At 46.1% G+C, this 22,319-nt stretch overlaps 1 protein-coding gene across 6 annotated transcripts in view; it reads left to right on the top strand.

The window, feature by feature from the left end:
* Positions 1 to 22,319, top strand: part of CLCN3 (Cl-/H+ antiporter 3) — a 144,055-nt gene that overhangs the window by 30,265 nt on the left and 91,471 nt on the right. Inside the window, exon 5 of one of the 6 annotated variants that reach the window (XM_090036205.1) lies at positions 5,935 to 6,032. The exons of 3 other annotated variants lie outside the window; for them this stretch is intronic. The gene's annotated coding sequence lies outside the window, so the exon portion shown is untranslated. Of the gene's footprint in view, positions 1 to 933; positions 6,256 to 22,319 lie in introns of those variants that run through there. 2 more of the 6 variants (XM_090036209.1, XM_090036212.1) reach the window with 2 other exon arrangements.

Below are 22,319 nucleotides of genomic sequence, written 5' to 3'. Positions count from 1 at the left end.
ATCAGACCTGATATTTTGTGTATGATGTATATAGCTGTAGTGAAAGATCAGAGCCCTTTGGTTTTTGTGTCTCTGCTTGTTCAGATGGCAGGATTAGATTCTGGCTCAAACCTGCAACATCCCTTTTTTAGTGAAAAATCAAATGGATTATCAATCACTTAACATTCCCATTACCAACATGCCTGAACCTTCCTAGCTAAAGATGGGCAAATGATTTTATTCGCATTTGAATGGCCCCTGGGATGTTGCTGTACTTTTCACTTTGGTGGGCTCTGACCTAGAGTATATTTACTGGTTAAGTCCCACTTGCTATGCAGTATTTAGTAATTTCCACTCTTCCCATCAGGGATCTAGTTTCTTTATTCATTAAGGTATAAAAGGCTGGTAGCTGAGGAGTGGACTTCATAGCCTGTATGTTCTACGCCTCTGGCAAGCTGACTGTGACTTCACTATGCAGACTAATGATCTGCTGCATAGTCTGAAGAGAAGGATACCCCTCCACGACTATTCTTCCAGAGCTAGTCCATCCACTAAGGATAATGTGTACCATACTGGGTTAGATGTGATGTGCAGGGATCTGGGTTTTTCGTTTGCCACAGAAGAATGAGGTAAAACCCAGATTCTCTCCTTTTTAAAGAGAAAAACTTGGGTTTCCCCTTGCAGGCAGAGTTCCGGCCTGTAAGGGGCTGAGGGGGTCAGGAGGAGGTGAGGCAGGCAGGGGGCGCCATGTGCGTGTCTGCACATACACATGCACATGGCCACCAGGTAGCTTAGAGAGTAGCTTCGTGTAAGTCTGGTGGGGGGTGGGGATTGAGGCCCCGACAGGGAGGGAGGGAGTTGGGCTGGGTCTGGGTCGGGGGTGGGGCTTGGGACCTGGGAATGCATGGCTACAGGGCCCAGGTGGGGAGCAGGATGGAGCCATGGGCAGCTCGTCCGGGGGGGGGGCTGACTCCCTGCCACTGCGCACTCTTAGGAGGAGCATGGGGGGCATGTGCCCCCCAGATGCATTTGTGGGGTGGATGTGCAGTCAGGCTGTTGGTTGCAAGCTCACCCATCCCTGCTTGCTGGCCTCCCCCTTGGGGCATCTGCAGCCCAGCAAGTGGGGCTCAGAGTGGCAGGACAGAGCGGGGTCTGGCAAGAAAACTTGGTGCTGCTGCTGCGAGCCCTGCAATGCCATAGTGAGGTGCCTCCACCCACCTGGCAGCAGCGGGAGGCACAACTCTGGACTGTTGCCCCTGCTGCTGCGGGTGGGCAAGGGATGCCTTGCCATGACTCGCAGCAACGGCACCAAGTTTGGAAGCCCCTGCTCTGGCCTGCCACACCGGGTTTCACCCACTGAGCAGAAGAGATTCCAGGGGAGGGCAGCAGGACGGGGAGCCATGAGCCTGCAGCGGGCAGCCTGCACCTGCCCCCAACACAGGCTCTGCTCTGGCTGTGCCACCTGAAGGGGAGGGGGAATTGGGCTCTGTGCTACACTCTGCCACAGCAGCTGCTGCCTTCTGCAGGCAGCAGCCAGGGCTTGGGTGCTGCTGCGAGGGGCAGGGAGCTGTGGACCTGGGACCCTGGCCCCGTAGACCTGGCAGCTGGGGGCCCATCTGGCAGGCCTGGGGTGAAGTGGGAGACTGTTGGTGGAGAGAGGGGCACCAGCAGGGCTGGGAGCTGTGGTTGTGGAGTGAAGGATTTTGGAGTTTTTAATTAGAGAATGTGCAATTTTTCATAAAATCTCAGAAGTAGGGTTGGAAGGGACCTCGTAGATCTTCAAGTCCGACCCCATGCCTGGGCAGGAGAAAAACTGGGCTCAAATGACTCCAGCCAGGTAGGCATCAAGCCTCTTCTTAAAGATCCCCAGAGTAGGAGCCAGCACCACTTCCCTTGGAAGTTGTTTCCAGATCCTAGCTGCCCTAACGCCCTTTAAAACAGAGAAAACCAGGATCCCTGTTGATGTGTCTTTTCCTTTCTCCCCTGGTTGGTTTACTAGTTTCCTATTTGCATGTCCCCACTCCTGGTTGCCACATATGAACTGTCCCTCCTTGGGTTTCCCCTTTGAACCAGACCATGGTCCCAATCTGTTTATGGAATGGAGCATTCTGGCCTGTTATCCACTAAGTTCACTTTACAGTCGATCTGTCATAGTTTTCTGGGATAGTTTAAATGATGAAGTAATAAACGGCTATTTAACTGGTACAACCTGGAATACACTTGTACGTTATTTTAGGGGATTGGAAAATGAAGGTAAATGACTAATTATACAGTCTTTCACATTTATAAATATGGCCTCCTGTGTCTGAATTCTTACAAGCCTTGGACTTCAGTTGTTATCCCAAACGAGTGAGTGAAAAAAACTCCCAAGTTCCTAGTTTAATTAAAAGCTGAATATTGCATAGATAGAGGTCTTGTTTGGGTAAACAGGTATCTAAATGTGCTTTTTAGGCTGTATCAAATTCAAGTGGCTACAGTAATTTCTTGTCACTGGTGTGTAAAGCTTTAAAATTTAGCCTTATGTCATAATGCTGAAGAAGCCTTTTCATGATATCAGTTTAATTAGTAATAGAACAGCACTTTGAGAGGTAGATCTTGAACTAAGAATCTGAAATCAGTTAACTAAAGGAGATCACATTGTTAGTAGTAGTCATTTTTAAGAGTGTGTGGTGAGACATAGGTCTTTCTATCGCCTCCCATCTCTTGCAGTGGGTAATTTGGGAAGATCCAGAACTCGAATGGCACCTCTTAATATTTCTGCAACGAACATAAAACACACTTGATCTGTATCAATAGGTCCACCTGCAGAACGGCAGTAAAGTTAAGTGGTAAACAGTGATGAAATGTCAACCCAAATTCCCTGTCTGTGTTAGAAATTGTTAGATATAATTCTGTGGCTTATTCAGTTCAAGTGAAACAAATTTACAGTTTACTAGTTATTCCAGCAGAACAACCCAATAATGAAACTGAACATAGGAGTAGGAAGTAATGCTTACACAGTTGGGTAAGAAGAGTGAAGCAGCTGCAGCAAGAGGCCACCATGAGCTACAGAAAATTGAAATTGATAGGAAGAAGAGAGTGGTAAATAGTTTGCTAATGATGGTCCTGTCTGTAGGGAATAATTATTTTCAACTCAGGTTGTGCTCATTGGGAGCTGAGAATACTCATTACCTTTCAGGTTTGGGCCCATGGAATGAAAGACAGTCTTCAAGTTTAGAGGATTGTTAAAGCTTGTTTCTTTTGAGTTGTCTGTTTCTGCCTCTTGTAACTGTCCTTTCTTGTGGTTTCTGTGATTCTTAAAACTTAAATGTTGATCTTGCTTTACACTTTATGGTAAATCAAGCTAGATACATTTGCATTAAGTTGCAGAAAAAGATGATAACAGTCTTATCAGCGTTACATTATTCTGTTGATCAAATAACAAGTATTTTGGCCGTTTCTTGAATGCTAGAGTTGCTCTGTGTGGCTACTCTTTAATGTGAGAGTTCCCTCAGCTTTTTGCCACCAGAGTGTAGTGCTCCTTGCAGGCCAGATCTGGACTAGAGCACGAAGAAGCTATAGCAGTAGCAGCAGCTCTGGCTTTGATCCAGAGCCCCTGGTGGCAGGAGTAGTGGCTCCAGCTACACAGTGACAATGTCCTCACTCTGACCCAGAGCATGCAGTTGGAGCTGGCAACCAGGGAGACAGGGCCATGTTAGTGGCAACTGGTGAAGCAGTTGGAGGGTGAACGGGGCTGTGTCAGCGCTTGCTTGCCCATCTGCTGCTGATCACCATGTCCACTGGAGCGTGAAGGCCCTGGATTCTGCAGTAGGCTACTCCCCTCAGCCATCCCAGTTGTCCAGCAGTCTGGATAGAGCATCTCTAGGTCAGATTCAGCCTCTGGGGCATGTTTTACATCCCTACCTTAGTAAAGGCATCTTCCATAACTATCATGCCCTTTGCCTCACTTAGATCTCTGTCAAGTACATAATATTGATCTGTTCACTTATTGATCAGTTAGCTTTGAAGAATATTTTGATCAGTGCCATTAAAGTAAATGGCTTTTATATTTGCGACAGGCTAGCTGGTAGTGATTCGGCCCAAGGATTTTGAAAGGGTAAAAAATGATTGGGGGACTTGGGATTCCCTTTCCTCACCAATCAGGCCCTGGAGACTCACCCTCCGTGTCCCCTGATTGGCTCCTTGTGTCACCTGGAGAGGATAAAAGAGGCAGTGCAGCTGACTTGGAGACCAGTGAGGGATAACAAGGAAGGAGTTTCAAAGAGCTGGCAAGAGCTGGGCCAGTGGGGCGGGAGCAGTTGTCCCAGAAGAGCATGAAGGAGAAGGACCCGCAGGCAGCAGTTGAACTCTCAGCAGTGCGATGTGCGGCCAGGAGGAGAAGCTCCTTGCTGGGCTCCAGGATCCCCAGTGAGTGGCTGTGGCCAGCAGGAGAGGTTACCTGCCTGGCTCCAGCAAGAAGCTGTGTAGTGACCTGAGAGGCTCCCAGCTCTGTTTCCGGTTTCTCCAGCAAGAGGCCAGGCAGCTTGATGTTAGGCAAGGGCTCCCAGAAGGTCCAAATCCCTAGCAGCCTGGAGTAGTCCTAGCCGTGGTTGCTGTGTAATAGAGTTTCTGCCTACCATGTGGGAGATCCGAATTCAAGTCCCAGCTGGGTCAAGTAGGGGTGAGTGAAGTGATAGGGGGAGAAATTCTTGTTGGAGTGGAGGGATCACTGTGTTTCCCTCTCCCCACCCCCCCTTTCCAGGTACCTACACCCTATATCTCTTGTTATTTGGCGTTTTGACTTTGTGCATTTTATATTTTGTCAACCAGTATTGTTTGTTGTGTTGTTTGCATTTTATACTTTGTTAAACCTGTCCTTTGTTAACTGGATTAATACGTCTGTGAATGTGAATGCCTAACCTTTATTGAATCCAGTCCCCTCGGGGTAGTATAGTGTCCCCTGGTTTATATATGTTATGTTCCCACCACTGTTTCTCTCTTTCAACGGGGTATGGTTAAGTCCCAATTGGTGATCGGGCTCTGCTCTATAGGGGAAGGAGGGGTCCCTACACCTCCCACAGCGCTTGTTTACCTGCTCTGATCCCTTCACTTAGAGAGGGGTAGGTCTTGGAGTACCACTGGGGTGACATATTGCTCAGTGCCTCTTCCATTGCTTAATTGAATCCCTCAAGAAGAGAGGCATCTCTCTCCTGCTCTGTGAGGGTGGTTTTAGGAGGCTTAGAATACACTTGGAAAAAAAGACCACTGACTACACTTAGGTGGCGTTTACCAAAGGACAGTGGGCTACATTTGGAACCATGCCAGTTCTGGCAAACATGAGAGATGGAAGTATTTTAGTCAGGATGCTGCATCTGGACCCTTTTGTATGTTCTGTTTTTTTAGTCTGCTTTTGACAGGTTGATTGTACCCCAGCCTCCAAAACTTGATTCATGGGACAAGAAGAGAATTGATTCATCACTTATGCTTCGGGTCTTGTCCACATTAACAAACTCCATATCCTTAATTCATTACAAACACTTATACTGTGGTATGTCCAGGCACTAGTCACTTTGTAAAGGGTAGCTCCCTATACCCAGAATAATTGATGTAAAACAAGATAACCCTAATACTGTGTTGGTTTGCCTAAGGAAACCCCAAACGGTGAGGAAAATGGGGCAACTTCTCAAAAATATACATCTTAAAATGTTCTCTTTCCAAAAATTAGTATTTTTTTCTAGTTTATAAAACAAAGAAAATTATTTTGCCTGGAGACGTCACTGGAGAAAATCTGAAGACTACATTCAGCTATTAAAAGGCTTAACAAGTTATAGTCCTGTCTGAAGTAAAAATCTCAACCCAGTTATAATGATAGAATTCACTACCATTATGTTCTTTATTTGTAACCCTTTGTATTGTGGTATCATTGTCTTCATTGGGTCCTATGATTGCTTCAGTGATTATGTTTTTGCCTATCAGTTGCAAGAAGTAATACATCCTTACTAGCCACACAGAGAACAAGGGTGGACAGGAGCTGACGCATCTGTTTAATTCTGAGTAATTCAGTGCTCTTGGAGGTGAGTAACTTAATGTTCCCATAGTTTTGTAAATGTCTTTGTACACTACTGTACTAAACATTCCCCACTTTCTTGTGTTTGCTAACCAATTCTATTGTGTTTCTTTTAGGGGTGCATCAAAGATTTTCTTGACCAATTATTAACCAGTCGTATCAACCAATACTGATCTGATAGTGAATTTACAAGAATGCAGCCCAGCAGCTTGGAGAGCAGCGTCCAGCTGGTAAGTCTGTTGAGGGAGGGGGGAAGGCACGTGTGGAAAGGAAGGAGCATGAGAAGGTGTGTAGATCAAGGCCCCCATGGTGAGGGAGGGAGTGGGGCAGGAGCAGGTGCTGCCCAGCCAGGGTGGTGAATGCAACCATGCTGGGAGCAGGATGGAGCCATGGGCGGTTCGTCAGGGGGTGCCCCCCTGTCACTGCCTGCACCCCTGGGGGAGGCATGAGTGGGCATGTACCCTCCAGATTTGTGCACAGGGCAAGGGTATGCTGCAGTTTCGGAACTAGGGATTGTGCTGTCCTCTTCCCGGGGGTGGGGGGGGGCTGGGCTCGGAGTAGGTGGGGGCAGGGTAGTGGTGCTGGGATGGGTGGCTGTGGTGAATTTTGGGGTGGCTGTAGCTCACCTCATAGCCACCCCTCCCAGTACCACCATCACCCACCCTGCCCTCTCCCTCCCTGAGCTCAGTCCCAGCCCAGCCCCCCTGCTGGGAAGAGGCTGATGCAGCCCCTGGTCCCGAGCTTGCAGTGAGCTGCCTGCCCTCTCCCTGCACAAACCTGGGGAGCACATGCCCACCATGCCTCCCCCAGGGGTGCGTTCAGAGGCAGGGAGCCACCCCACCACTACCCCTTCCTTGCCCACCAGACGAGCCGCCTATGGCTTTGTCCCACTCCCGGCAGGGTTGCATTCGCTGCCTTAGCTGGTCAATGCCTGCCCCTGCCCCTTCCCCTGCCCTACTCCCTCCCTCACCATGGGGGTCTTGATCTGTCCCCCGCCATGCCGCTTCCCTCCCCCACATCCCTTCCCCCCACAGACTTACTGGCTAGATGCTGCTCTCCAATCTGCTGGGCTGCATTCCTGACTATGAGCATGCTGCAGCTGTACACATGCATGCAGCAGTTATCAGTGATATTAGTGGCTACATTGAACTAAAAAAAGCTGATTGCCAATAATGTTAATTTTCCTTTTATTGGTGCCAATCCGATATGCAACTGATATATTGGTGCACCTCTCTAGTTTCTTTTTTAGAAGCTGTTTCATTCTTCAGTTCTCTCCCAGGCTAGCTATTTGATAATTATGTAATGTATCTGTTACATGAATCTTGTTGTATATCTTTTAATTTGTGATACTTTCAAATGCATAATAAAATAGTATTTTTCTTAAGCCTTTGTGTATTCTGTAGTTCTCTTTAATGATAGGAGATAAGACCAGACCAGACAAGAAGCATCCGTGCTGAATATAAGTCTGGTCAGGATGTTTGAGGCGAATGGAAAAGTTCCTTCCTTGAGCAGGAAGTGGGTTTCACTTCTTTGGGCAGAAAATAGAGACTGAATTTTACCTCTATTACATGGGGCACATGGAGAAAGTAACAATGGGTAGTGAGCTTTGTAATTTATGCTAGGAAATCCAAATATCATAGTTCATTTGCAGGGCCTACAGTTCCCATGTGCACCAGCTCAATGTTAATGTAGACAGAGATGTTAACAAGATGTATTTGGAGCTGAGGCAGTGCATTAGTGAAACTGTGCTTGTGGGTAGGCATTTGCTTCTGACAGGCTCTTTGTAGTTGTACTAGTAGTGGGAATGCCAGGTGTCAGAGTCTTTAACAAGTTACGCCTGTTCAAAAATTTCAAGTGCAGCTGTTGAGTAAATTGTAACTTATGTTCTGACACCCTGTAAGTGAAAACAAAAATATTATAGCTTGGAAGACTGACTTGTAGCAGTGCACTTTCAGTAGTGTGCTTTATCAGAATGTGGCTAAAATAATCACGTTGCATTCTTAACTGTTGCTATGACACTGTCTTCAGGGTACATAATGGGGAGGGATAAATTTCTCTAAGGATCAGTCTGTATTTAAATTATATTTTTTGCGGGGGAAAGCTTTGGCACAGGAAAGAAACTGAAATAAACTTTATCATTTGCTGTTCTTCCTGTGATTCTCAAGCAGGGTGCCACAGGGATTCTTTCAGGGGTGTTGTAGGGTACTGCTACACAGTATACTACTAAGTTTGCAAACATGATTTACACAATAAACCCAGAGTTCAAAAAACCAATTCATAGTGTTAAAAACGTTCTGACCTGTTGTGGTCTTTCTGAATTCTTTCCCACAAAGGAATTTGTTATATTTTTTTGTAGTTAAAATCCAAGTGAAAAACTATGAGCTCACTTTTTCTGAGGGGTGCCTTGAGCCTACTGAGGAGTTCCTTGAGTGTAAAAAGGTTGAGAACCAAGGTTCTATGGTGCAGTTCAGTAGCATATAGTGTATTTACTGTACTTTATTTGAATTTAATGTACAGATATTTGAAAAATAATAATTTAGGGTTCCATGTTTGTGTGCATGAATTCTGTGCTGAATTTGTTCTTCTCACATCATCTGATGAAGTGAGCTTCAGCTCGCAAAAGCTTGTGCTATTATATCTACTCTAGTTAGTCTACCCTGATTTCTGCTTGAGATCAGACAAGCATGGCTAACTACATATCTCTGTTCCATATACAATTTAAAATATTTCCAGATTACCAGTCCTGAAAATATTATTTTAAGATCTAAATGTAAAATTTTGGATTTCTTGAGTCATGAATTGTCACTGGTTGCTTCCTTAATTTAGACCTAAATCCAGATTCTCTTACATTCTCCTTACAGCTACAATATGTCATTTCCAGCACCAAATCAGTTCCAAATTCTGTTGGGCATAGCACAGTAGTCAAGTTCTAAAGTTTGACTGAGCAGACCTCAGTTGTTCAAGTCTCTGTGGCCCTACCACTGAACAAATCCAGCCCCTAACAACTATAAAACTATGAAACTAAGTATCCTCCTCTCCTGACGCATAGATCTGGGGCATCAGATACTCTCCAAATGTATGGCAGACATCCTACATACAAGCCCTAAACCTGGAGGCGTTGGGGTTCAGATGCCCCTTTGTCTTGGTCCTAGCTAAAAGGCCAAGGAGCAAGCCAGGAGAAGCATGAATGCAGTTCCCTATTGCCACAGAATTGTGCAATTGAGTTTCCTGTCCTCAGAGCAACTTGCAGGGGTCAGCCTGTTTGGAGTGCAAGGGGCAGGTCTCACCCTGGGAAACCACCTTCTTGATTGTGGTATCTCCCCTGCCAGTTGCTTCATTTTAAGCATCTAAGTCTCTGAGAAACTAGTTGTTTTATATCAATATTTAACCGTAAGTATACATCACAGGAATGGTCTTAACAGTTCTGTCAATAGGCAGAAAGCAGAGCAGTATGACACATAGGGGTACTTATACATGAGTGTAAAGGCTGCTCTGATGAGCTGGAATTCCAGCATGTTAGAGCAGACTTGATTAATCGAGTCTACTGGAGTGTGACAGTTATCGTGCTCTGGCAGCCTCCCGTGTCTCACGTATCAGCATCCCCATGCTTAAAAATGGCAGTGGGAGAGCTTGAACTAAAGCTCTTCGAATGAGGTTTAGTTCAAGTGCCCCTGCCACCATTTTTAAGCATGGGGACGTTGATACATGAGACATGGTGGTGCTTTAAGCCTCTCTTGGAGCAACTCTAATTAGAGTGCTGCCCCTTTCCACCCCCAGAGCACATGTAAAAGTACCTTAATATCCTAACTCATTCAGAGAGAGGCATGAGCTTTTGTAAGGTAATGCACTTCAGGTGTTATGAATGGACTTGTAGAGAGCTGGCTGTGAAATAAGAGTGATTTAAATACAAAAAGACACGGAAGGGGGAGAAAAAGAGGGTAAGGAAGGGGAGAGGGCTCTGCTAAGAGAGACAGGGCTGGATAGAACAATAAAGCAATAAACCCATGAGGACATAAAAGCTTAGATTAGATTCACTGCCTGTTTGAATCTAGTCCTTAGGAGAAAGTTGAAGAAAATAAGAAGGCATTTTTGCTAGTCTAGTTGTACCAAATGAATTTTGAATTTTATTTTTTTGGTAGGAAAGGGGAAGAGGATTATAATCTAAGCAAGGGCTTGTTTACACTACAAGGCTTTTGCTGCCAGACAACAGCTGTAGCAGGGAAGATGCCAGTGTGTATATACCCCTGCAGCTTTGGGTGTCTCTGCACAGCTTCTCGTGGAACCACGCAGTTGTACTGCCAGTTGTCAGCAAGTCACTGCACGAATACTAAAGCAGTGTGGCAGCCAGAAGAAAATACAGGCCCATCCAGAAGTACCCTCAGTTGGCTGTCAGATGATGGCAAGAAGCCTTTGCTCTTGGAGCTGGTACAACTCTGCTGGCAAAAGGAAGGGGTTCTACTATCATGGAGCAGCTTGTGTGTATGGACACATTTACATTTCTGCTGAAAAAGCTATGTAATGCAGACCAGAACTAATGCAACAATTTTAGAATGCCCTCAGTCATTTTGAGAAGAAAATGAATTAAGCGTATGAATACTTAAGTGGTGTTGGGGAGAACTGATGGAATGAAAGGAGGGGGGTGTAGCGCCAGGAGAAGTGAGAGAGATGGGTCATACAGGTGCTCTGGTCAAAGAAGTATGTGCTGATTTAGGGGATGAGGGGAGAGTGTGATGATGAGGTGTGAAATATGGGGAAGACTGCCTGCCAGTTCTACATGCAGTCCCTCTGGATGTATCTGAATCCCTTTTTCATGCTTCATCTTGTGAGCTAGGCATAGGGCATCTATACAATCTGGGTATATCTGCAGTATAGTTTGGTGGCTGTCTTTCTCTAGCATGTCTTCCCCCTTTCCCTCCTCCCCCACAAATAAGCTGGGGTTTTTACTTCTGTGGCAGTTTGAACCACTCTTCTCAGTTGCTTGTATAGCTGCTGGCATCAGAGAAGTGCATGGTACAGCTAATATTCCAGATTTGGGATCATAACTGGTTCTTGAGACACTACTTCCCTGAATATTATAGCTGTTCCTCAGGTTGATAAACTTCACTAACTCTTTCTTGCACATACTTGGGAAAAGGAAGGTTGCTTTGATCGAAAGTTTTGCTAAATGATCTCAGTTACTTAGAGACCACAGCTGGTACATGGCATCTATCACCTCTAGGTAGAAATAATGAACACAGTATTCAGCAAAAAGTTGAGCTGTACAGAGAAGCAGGGCCTGGTGCTCAAGGTTAGCATCTCTCTCTGTATCTCAGCTGTCCTTGCTCCTCAGTGCATCTACATGAGATGTTTTACTGCACATTAGACTAATTTAGTATGCAGTAAAGTGTCACTGTCTACATGCATGCAGCTATTACTGTGCAATGTATTAGTCTGATGCGCTGTTTTCTAGTACCTGTAGTACTTGACCGCACACCCTGGCTTGGGGCCAGCCCAATCTCCCCTGACTGGGACTGAAATACCCACTGAGCCAGGGAAGCTTCCCTCTCCACTGTCCAGAGCTTGGGCCTAAACCCCTGTGACTTCTGGCACCAGGAGTGATTAGAGCTCCCACTGGTTGCTACAGTAGTGCAGAGGAGGGCAGGAGCAGCCCAGGACTGGCTTGCTCTTGTTAGGCTTAGTTTGCTTCTGACAGGAGTGCAGGTGTAGACATGTACCAGGGAGTGCTTTCATGAACTTGAATTTTCTACCTAGAAACTTTAGGTACCTTAATTGCATGTGTAGTCATGCTCAGTGACCTCTGGGATTTGGAGGACTTTGCCCCTTTAAAGAAGTCTCAGCTTCTTGCCTTGTTCCCAGGCACGTGCTTGTATCTGGGAAAGTGCATCATTTGGTAATCCTTTCAGCCCAGGGAGATGTGATGCTCTAGTATGTGACACTCCAGTATGCTTCTTCCTGTAAATAAGTCTGTCTGTGTATAAAACACATAGATACATAGATACACATGTGTGAATGTGTGTGTGTGTGTGTGTGTGTGTGTGTGTGTGTGTGTGTGTGTGTAAGTATATATAATATATACATATTGTATAATGGGCGTGTCTACACGAGATGTTATGACACTATAGTGTCCACTGGCAAAAACTGTGATGCTGCCATTACGTCACTGTAACAGCGTGCTCCCACATTATAGTGCATTGCTGTGGCAATGTAGCAGCCAAGAATAACTATGTGCGGGCAGCATAGCACAGTATGGGCTGTTACTGTGCCATCTTTTAGTGCTTCCAAAAGGAAGTACTAAATGATGGTGCATTAACAAAGGCAATATGGCGATGTGTAGACATACCCAATATATGGTATGATATGCAGAGCCGACACGAGCAGGGTGCGGGGCCCAGGGCAAATCAGTCTCTGCAGGGCCCTGCCCCCACCCCAATCCCATCCACCCTGGATGCAAAGAAGCCCTCTGCTGCCACTGGTGGTGGTGGGTGGAGTTGCGGGGGTGGGAGTGGAAGCAAGTAGCCAGGCGTGAAGCCAGCAGCAGCAGCATGGAGTTGCCACGGCTGTTCCAGCTGGCTCTACAGGGCCTCCCAAAGTGCAGGGCCCAGGGCAGTCGCCTTGATTTACACCCTGCTAGGGACAGACTGATTATATGTAGCTTCAGAAGGTGCTAACCAGCAAGATACAACCTTGAGTGAGAATGATAAGCCTCCCCCCCACAGGTGTGCTGCAACATGGGTGCTGCTGGCACAACTGCAACCACATAAGGTGTATCACTACTGCAGCCACATAAGGTGATGCACATGCCTCATGCACAGCCAAAACATGAATGCCTTTAATACACCTGCACTCCTGCCTTGTAAGGGTTCTGTGGCTAGAACGCCCAATTGAGAAACCAGTGAGAATTTAATGAGGCAGCACAACAATGATTCTCAAGTGGCAGTGCCACCAAATTCCCAAGAGAGGAATGCCCTGAATTTAAAAAGATTGAGAATCTCTGCCTTACAAGAATAATGTCTCTTTCATTTAAAAGAAAGAGAGAGAGAAATCTGGAGGGCTGAGGGTGGAATCAGTTGCAATAGGGCTGTAACTCTGTGGTATCTTGTACCCATCCAGAGTACAAGGTTCAGCAAATTCCAAAGGTCTGAAAACCAGGAAAAAGAGTTAAGATACATACCTGTGCAATCTTAACTTTGCCCTCTTTGAGTAATGCCTTAATATACCTCTAGTACAGGGTGCCAAACTCACCTTGCCTTTCAAAGCCAGGTTTGGACTTCAAACTGTCTTGCAGGTCGGATTTTGGTTCAATGAACAATGATAGTCGGGGTTAGCAAAGCTGTATTACTCATCCTCTGCCACTGATACTTATGCTTAATGGTCTGGCCCCAGGATTTAGGCAGCAGGCCCTATCCCTTCTGCCAGTCCTGCAAGCTGCATGACATGATTCCATAGGATTTAAATTTGATACTCTTGCTAAAGTACAATACTTTGGCTCTGATTTGAGCTGTACTGAACAGAAACCATTTCCCCTTATCTCTGCATCTTCCACAGTAAACACCGCATTGGTAAAATTTTACAATCCTTTTATGGTTAAGCATACATTGTTACCTGACATCATGCTTTCACATACTCTTCAATGAACACAGGGGCTACACTCATCTACTTACTGGGCGTGTCTACATGAAGTGGTGACTGTGCAGTAGCTGGATAATACGACACAGTAGTGCATCACAGCACGGACATTGCTAATACGCTACTGCACAGTATTATTCAGCTACTGCGCAGTAGCATCACTTAAAAGACATTTCCCAACAATATTGTGCAGTAGCTCTGGCTACTGTGCATTTATTTAGTACTTGCTAATACAAATACTAAATAAATGCACAGTAATGACTGCCCAGTAGTGTCTCATGTAGACATGCCCACTGCTGACTTTCCCTGTGGCAAGAAGACATTTGTGACCCTATTACTGATAATCTACACTAGGGATTTCAGATTTGTTATGCTGTGTGGGCTGGATCCAAAGCTAGGGGCTCTTCTCAGGGTAGATTCAGACATGGTGGGGCAGCAAGGTAGTTAACATAGCTATCACTTCTTCTGTGCTGGGATGCATGCCCAAAGGACTTGTGCCTCTGCTTGCCCGGCTCCCAAATTCCTGTACCTGCTGTGACTGTGTCCAGATAAGCACAGTTTGGTTCCCTGGAGACAACTAGGAACAGGACACCTTGTGCTGCTGCTAGTTGTCCCCAGGTTATGCCTGTTCTATACACCCTCTGGCTTGGCAGGTTACCTTGGGTGGGGTAGGGGAGGCTGGTGCCAGCACCTGTGCTGGCTCCAGCAGCCTTACCTGAGGTCCTGGGGACTGGGGAAGTTTCATCAATGTCACTCCTGCATCTTGGAGCCTGGCTGGCAGCTGGACTGTGGCTCTGGCTGGCCAAGCTCTGGTTTTGGGCAGTGATTTTTTTTTTTTTGAGCTTCTCCCTTTATGCTGTCCGTCCCCTCCCCACCCTGCTCCCCCCATGCTTCAAGGTAGCAACTCAGAAAATGCCTGAAAATGCATGGTGTGGCACCACAGATGGTCTGCAGTACCACGTAACACTTGGCCACGGTTGTCTGGATGTAGCCTATTAGTCCCGTGGGCTATGTAACATGACTGTTTTGGACAGCTCTGGTCTATGCAATATCATGCTGAAATTAAGTGTGCTGTATCACTTGAGGGGTATTGAAATTAGGTGTTCTGTGTTACTTGAGGCATCTCTTCTGTATTTGTTCAGTACACAGAGAGGTTGGTCGGGGGGGTTGGCCTTTCTATCTTCTCTTGTATAGTAGTAACCCATTCCAACCCATTCTGTGTAGCAGTCGGTACAGTTACATCCAGCACACTGAATGAAACTGGAATGCTTGTAGATTAGACTAGTTGACTACTCCTGGGGAATGGGAGGGAAAGGGAGAGGACAACGTTAAATGTATATGAACACATGCTTTGTATTACCTGGTTTTCCAAAGTTTGAGTAGAAGGCAGGGTAGCACCTTAAAGACTATCCCATTCAAAAAAATGTTAGAGTTCTGGAAGGGTAAAAGATGAGAGCCACCAGGCAGCCTTTACACTTCCATAATGTAATCCTTTTAATGTTATATGCATATTATTAGTAAATACTGCCTATATGCATGTTCTTTCCTGGTCCCAAAATGAATGGATTGGAAGACTTGTTTCATAGATTTTATAGACATGAGGGCTGGAAGGGACCTCATGAGATCATCGGGTCCAGCCCCCTGCTGAAGGGGCAGGAAGTCAGCTGGGGTCAGATGACCTCAGCAAGATAACCATCCAAGTTTTTCTTAAAGGTATCCAGAGTAGGTGCTTGCACCTCTTCTGTGGGGAGCCTATTCCAGACTCTGGAGACTTAGACGGTAAAAAAGTTTGTTCTTATGTCCAGTCTAAGTGGTCTTCCAATGGTTTATGACTGTTAGAACTTGTTTTCTCAGGGGTGCCCTGGTGAACTGATGTTCTCCTAGTTCCTGATGCACAACCCTTTTGTACTTATAGGCTGCCACCAAGTCATCCCTGAGCCTTTGCTTCTCCAGGCTGAAGAGTCCCGTGCCTCTCAGCCTCTCCTCATAAGGCCTATTCTCTAGACCTCTAATCATGCGTGTGGCTCTCCTCTGGTTTCTCCACATCCTTTCTAAAGTGCGGAGGCCAGAATTGGATGCAGTACTCCAGCTGCAGCCTCACCAAGGCTGAGTAAAGTGGGAAGATGACTTCTTGAGTCTTGCTTGAGATGCATTGGTAGATGCAATCTAGAGTTTTATTTGCGTTGCCAGCTGCAGCATCTCATTGGTGGCTCATGTTCATCTTGTAGTCAGTCATGACTCCCAAGTCTTTTTCAGTTGTGGTGTTTAGTGAGTGTTGCACTGCTAAGCCTATAAGTATGATGTGGGTTTTTTTCTCTCGAGGTGGAGCAGCTTGCATTTTTCTGTGTTGAATGTCATCAGGTTTTGATCTACCCACCTTGTGAGCCTGTCCAGGTTGGCCTGAATTTCAAGCCTATCCCCTAGCACAACTGCATTTCCCCATAATTCGGTGTTATCGGTGAACTTAGCCAGCCCACTTCTGACACCTGAGTCCAGATCATTTATGAATCTGTTAGAGTACTGGTCTGAGTGCTGAGCTCTGGTGGATGCCACTGGTCACTATGTGCCATGTTGACTGGGTTCCATTGACTGTCACTCTCTGGGTCCGACCATGGAGCCAGTTCCCCAGCCATCAGACCGTAAGGTTGTTGAGGCGGCAGTTCCCCAATTTTACCATGAGGGCATCATAGGAGACCCAGTCAAAGGCTTTTTTGAAATCCAAACATTTGACATCAACCTCTCCTTCATCCAGGTGATGCATCAGGATGTCATAGAGGAAGATGAGGTTGGTCAGGCAAGACATACCCACAACAAAGCTATGTTGGCTGTCTCTCATGTTGTTGCCTTCCATTAGCCTGTTGTTGATGGTTTCTTTGAATTTTTTTTTTTTCCTCCAAGATCTTTCCAGGGACTGAGGTCAAATTGCTTGTCCTGTAGTTCCCTGGATCTTCCTTCCTTCCTTTCTGGAAGATTGGCACCACATTGGCACTCTTCCATTCTTCTGGAACCGCTCCTGAGCTCCATGAGTAATCAAATATTCTCACCATTGGTCGTGTTATGGTGTTGGCCAACTCTTTTAGCACTCTTGGGTGCATTCCATCTAGGTCAGCTGACTTGTGGATGTCCAGCTTATCAAGCTGTTCCCTCACAAGATCTTCGCCAATTATAGGTGCATGTTCACCCTTACTCTGATAATTCTGCATCCTATCGGGCAGGGAGATCCCCTTGGGATGGTGGAAACCAATGCAAAGTAATTGTTGAGGAGATTAGCTTTTTCCTGGGTATTGGTTGTCAGCTGCCCCATTTGGTTCAGCAAGGGTCCGATGTTGCCCTTGTTTGTTTGTTTTTTCTGACTTTCCAAGTATCTGAAGAAGGACTTTTTATTGTCCTTGATTCCTGTAGCCAGTTTGAGTTTGGTTTCAGCCTTGGCTTTTCTGGTCCACTCCCTACAGGTGCAGGCCAGTGCTGCATAATTATCCTTAGTGGTACCTCCTGAATTCCATCCCTTATAAGCTTCTCTTTTCAGATTCAGGAGGTCCATGAATTTCCTACTGAGCCAAGGGAGTCTCCCAGCCCTTTTGCTACCTTCCCTACCGGCTGGAATGGCTTCTCTTGTGCTTTTAGGATCTCGTCCTTAAGGAGCGACCACTCATTGTGGACTCCCCTCCCTGTCAGATCATGATCTTTCAGGGACTCAACAACCAACTTCCTGAGCTTGTGAAAGTTAGCTTTCCTAAAATTGAGGATTTCTGAATTGTTGACTGATTTGCCACCTTTGTGATGGATAGAGAAAGTGATCAACTCCTGATTACTGTCACCAAACTTCCCTTTGATCCACAGGTCACTGACTTGATCATCCCCTTTAGCCAGTACTGGATCCAGCAGCATCTTACCTCTTACCAGCCCATAGACTTTTTGAGTCAAATAGAACTTGCAGGTGAGGAAGGTTTAAGACCAATCAAATTTGGCGAATGCTTTCCCATGAGATGTCAGGGTGGTAGAAGTCGCCCATGATGACCATGCACCGAGAGTGTGCAGCTTCTGCTAGTTCCTGAGAGAATTCATGGTCAAATTCTTCTTCCCGGTTAGGGAAGTCTGTAATAGATTCCTACAGTTATCCCCTTCACCACGTTCTCCCTGTTTTCTAACCCACAGGGTCTCAAGTTGCCCTCCTTGGGTGCCAATCTCTGCTTGTAGGGAAGTGTACTGCTCCTTCACATAGAGAACCAGACCCCTGCCCTTCCTTGAGACTCAGTTCCTCCTGTACGAGGTATAGCCATTGTCCCAGAGGGACAAAGAAATAGGTCCCAGGAACCCCTCCTATAGCGGGACCCGAGCCTGGGATGAGATCCAGGAAAAGAAAACTAAAAGCCTTAAAGAGGTGGCTTGCTTACCTCCAGCAGGAAAAACTGTGCTGCACAGAGAAGAGCTGCCAGCGCGGTTCATTGGCCGCTTTTATTTGAGGCTGGGAGCAACGCCGGCAGATGACGTGATCAAAAGCCGCCGCCCAGTGGATTTAAAAGCCGGCAGTGGAAAAACAAAGAGGAGCGGCAGCAGATCCAGAGCCAGGGGGAGAGGCTGTTCCCTGGACTACAGGATCACCAGAGAAGGAGAGCTGTGAAAGTCTGGAATGGGGCCCACCAGAAGGGGCCCAGTTCTCTTAAAAGGGTAAATGCCTGGCTCGGCTGGACAGCTAGGTCAAGGAGGACGGTGTTGAGGGATCCTGACGACTGCAGATGCCAGACCCATGAGTAGGGTGGGCTGTAGCCCGAACCCCTGCTGTTTCTTCCTTTTCTCCTTTTTTCTTTCTTTTATTGGCTGTTAGTGGTGCCTCGTATGGCACCTAGAGCCTAAATGGGGTAGCACCCCAACTGACCCAAAGGGTCAAGAAGAAGTGAGGAGGCTGCTTCACTGAATCCGACGGCTCTGAGACAGGGCCACGGTGGAGGTTGAAACAGGGCCAGTCCCATACCCTGTAGATATCTGGGGTTAAGGAAGACACTGAGGGATGGGCAAGAAGAGCCAAGAGCAGGAGCGAACATCAAGGAGACAAGTCGGTGACCCATCACCTGGTTGTCCTGAAGGCTGGTGTATGCCTGGGGTGTAGAAGAGGTGGAGCTCCAAGGATGCCTGCAAGGGGCAGCACCCAGTCTGCGAGTTTCTGCGAGGGAGAGTCCCACTACTGAACAGAACATCAAGTCATGGCAGGCGAGCACTGGGGCCTCCTTCAGGACTGAATGCAGCCCTAACCCCAAGTCTCGGGGACATGCCCTGAGGCCTGACTTGGGCATGCACTCCAAGGCTGCTAGAGAGCACCTATACCAAACTAGGCGGGTGCAGCTGTCAATACCTGTGGTCCAGTAATAGGTGGAGGTCTCCATTATCCCTATGAGATTGTATTCATTTTTGCTTACCAGAAGGACCAGTCACTCCTGTTTGTTCCCCATGCTCCTGGCATTTGTGTACAGGCAGATAAGCCTGCCATTAAAAGCCCTGGGCTTCCCTGTGCTTTTAAAAGAGTTCTGTCTTTGGGCTGGGGTAGGAGTGAGTGCCCTTGTATTACCTGATCTGCTGGTTCTGGTGTTGCACTGGTGATTATCTGCCTGTCCCCTGGCAATCTTAATTTAAAGTCCTGTCAAGCAAGTCAGCCATTCTGGCTGAGAAGAGCTTCTTTCTCACTGGAGTGAGGTGGAGGCCATCTCTTCCCAACAAACCACTGCTTCTCTCTCTGAAGCATGGACTGTGATGGAAGAAGCCAAAGCCTTTGCAATGGCACCAACGCTGGAGTCTTCTGTTGACTTCTTCCATATGTCTCTCTCTCCTGTGCCCATGACCCGTAACTGGAAGGATCAAGGAGAAAACTACCTGCACCTCCAGCCCTCTGAGTCCAGCCCCCAGAGCCCTGTAGTAATTCATGACCCAGCTGGGATTGCTCTGAGCTGTGTCATTTGTTATTTTTTTTCTTCTTGTATAAAACATATAGGAATTGCATCTTCTTATGCTTGCCTTTGAAATAAAGTCTTTCACAGTGTCAGTGACATGGATTTCCTACCGTATTATTTCACATTGCATTCCCTTGTGTTGTTTGTTCTTTCCAGATGTATATAAACAATGACGAAGCAATGAAATCTGATAAACAGTTAATTCATTTGCTTAACAGCTTTGACTGAGGCCCTTGGCAGATGTTACATTTCTCTTGCAATTAATGTCTTAATCATGTGATGAATTATAACAAGCCACACTGTTCAAGCAATTTATTACCCTAAAACGCAGTGCGAAAATGGTGATCCAGCCACAAAGCCATTATTTGTAAAACATAGAATATGTTTGCAACTTGTTTGTTTTATGCTTTAATTTATTAACTTGTGGCATGTTACATGTAGGCTGATAAGTATGTTTTTCTGATAGTGCTTCGACAGGTCCTCCAGTATCACAGGGTGGAAGGCTTTCCACCTTCCTCCCCCACTTTCCTGTGAGGATACTCACTAAAACTCATGCAGAACTCTTCTGCTCCATACTGCCTCAGCAGGAGATATTGTGACTCAGGGCCCCTCCTCTCTTTCCCAAACTAGCCTTCAGTGCTGCTGCTTTAGGTACCATTAGCAGCACTTCCTTGTGAGCGCTAGAGTGTAAACAAACACTCAACATGACATGTTTTAATTACACACAGTAGGAATTTGAGAGAGGGGGAGGAAATGTGTTTGGAACTGTTGGGGAAGGGAGAGGGTGTGCAGGGAAGGACAGAATAGATTGGGAAAGAGGAGAGGCAAAGATGTATAAAACTCCTAATACAGGGCAAGTTTGAGGCCTGACTTTCCCATCCTTCTTCCCATGGGTCTCACCTGTTCTGTACAAGGATCGGGGAACAGTCCCATCACCCAAGGGGAGCTCAGCTGGTGACCTCTTAGCTCACTTCTCCTTCCTAGTGCAACTGGAGGTTTGGAACAAGGTGCAGGTTTCCAGGGAGCTTCTGCCCGACCCTTGATAGCTTGTCCTTTGAACATAAAGAAGGTCACATGGTATGACAATTCCCATCAAGCAAGGTGATGGAATACTTAAAAGGAGAAAAACAGAACTAAACTCTAGAAGGGGTGAGTCTTACTGATTGGTCCTCTGTGATCTACATTTGAGAAGCTAATTTTCATTCCTGATGCACATGGTTCCCCAGCAGGAGATGGCCTTTTTGGCAGGCAGGCAACAGATTAACCCTGTACCTTCTCAGGTGCCACTCTGACCCCTTTCTCTGCCTGAACTGACGCACCTGTTCCCTGCCCTATCTGCCACCATGTCACCTGTCCCCTCCCAGAGCTATACATCTCACACAAAGGCTGCCCATACCACTTGTGGCATGTGTGCTGCACGTTGGTTACCCCTGTCTTACACATTTACTACACTGAATTTGAATGGGCGCCTCATTTTCCATGTAGTTGAACTTCTGTGGCATTGACAGTGTGGTGGTAAGAGTTTGATTTCTTTCTTGGTGACCAAGGAGGTAGTGGCTAGAAGTTAACCTGAGCTGCTAGGCTCTTTCAGAACATGTTGATCCTTGATTGGTCTTGTCAACTGTCTCCAGACCCCACAGATAAGGCAATCATGAAAGACAATAATATTAGACTGTGAAGCATTGCTGCTGAAGCTCTTTCTACTTCCTTCTTTTCCTACTCATCTCTTGAAAATAATATGATTGTTCTCCCCTCTACCCAAAAACATGTTCCCTTTCCTGAGGGACAGCTGTGATTGGCTGTAGTGTTCTAAGAATAAATTATCGTAGGAACTGGGAATCCTAGTAAGTGCTTTCTTTTTTGAAATGCCTTCTTTTACAAATATTGGGTAATGTGTACATTAAAGATGCAAAGACAACCTCTGAAACAGTGCACAGCACTTAAATCTCCCGAGAGAGAGAGAGAGAACCGTGTTTGACACCTCAGTCATATCACTTAACATACTAAGAGATGCTTGGATACTACAACTACAAAGGCAGTATAAAACCTGTAGAAACAAAATAGATTTTGAAATGTAGCAGACGATCACTGGAGGGTATTTCCCCCCACTTACAATTCTGAAAATGATGCAACAGCTAGGGCTTTTCCTCCTGGCCCTTTCTGGGAATATGATGAGAATTGACAAGATTGGCATTCATACCTAAAAGTTGTCTAAGCACTATATATATTTCATTTTAGATTAAAGGTAAGTATACATCATGTCATTTGTCATGAAACCTCTGTTGAAAAATGAGCTCTTAAAAAAGCATGAGGAAATTTAACAAAAAAGCATTTCTGTATACCATTTTTGTTCTGAGTAAGATTACTGAAAAGCACAGATAGATAGTCAATGAGAAGACTTATAACAGTAGCCATTGAATTGGAAAGGGCTGAATATTGAGCTAATCATTATGAGGAGCTTCTGTTAGAAGCAGTAACTGGTAAATGAAATAATGTCACTCCCCTCTTCCTGAAAAGCTAAGGTGACCAGATTACAGCTGTACAGGAATGGGGAATGGAAGTTAAAAAAAGATGCAAAATATGAAGAGGTAGGACCCAGTCTTTTTCTAACCATTCATGTCAAAAAAAGCCCTTCTTAGGGCATGTGGCCAAAGCTAATACTTGATAATGTAAAGAACAGAGTAATAAGCAAGCAGTGCATACTTCATACTCAGCAGCTTATAAGG

This window comes from Crocodylus siamensis, chromosome 2, assembly GCF_052110815.1.
Source record: "Crocodylus siamensis isolate JL-2025a chromosome 2, ASM5211081v1, whole genome shotgun sequence".
Lineage (NCBI taxonomy): Eukaryota > Metazoa > Chordata > Crocodylia > Crocodylidae > Crocodylus > Crocodylus siamensis.
Note: the sequence above shows the minus strand (reverse complement) of the source record. Positions and strands in the feature narration are given on the sequence as shown.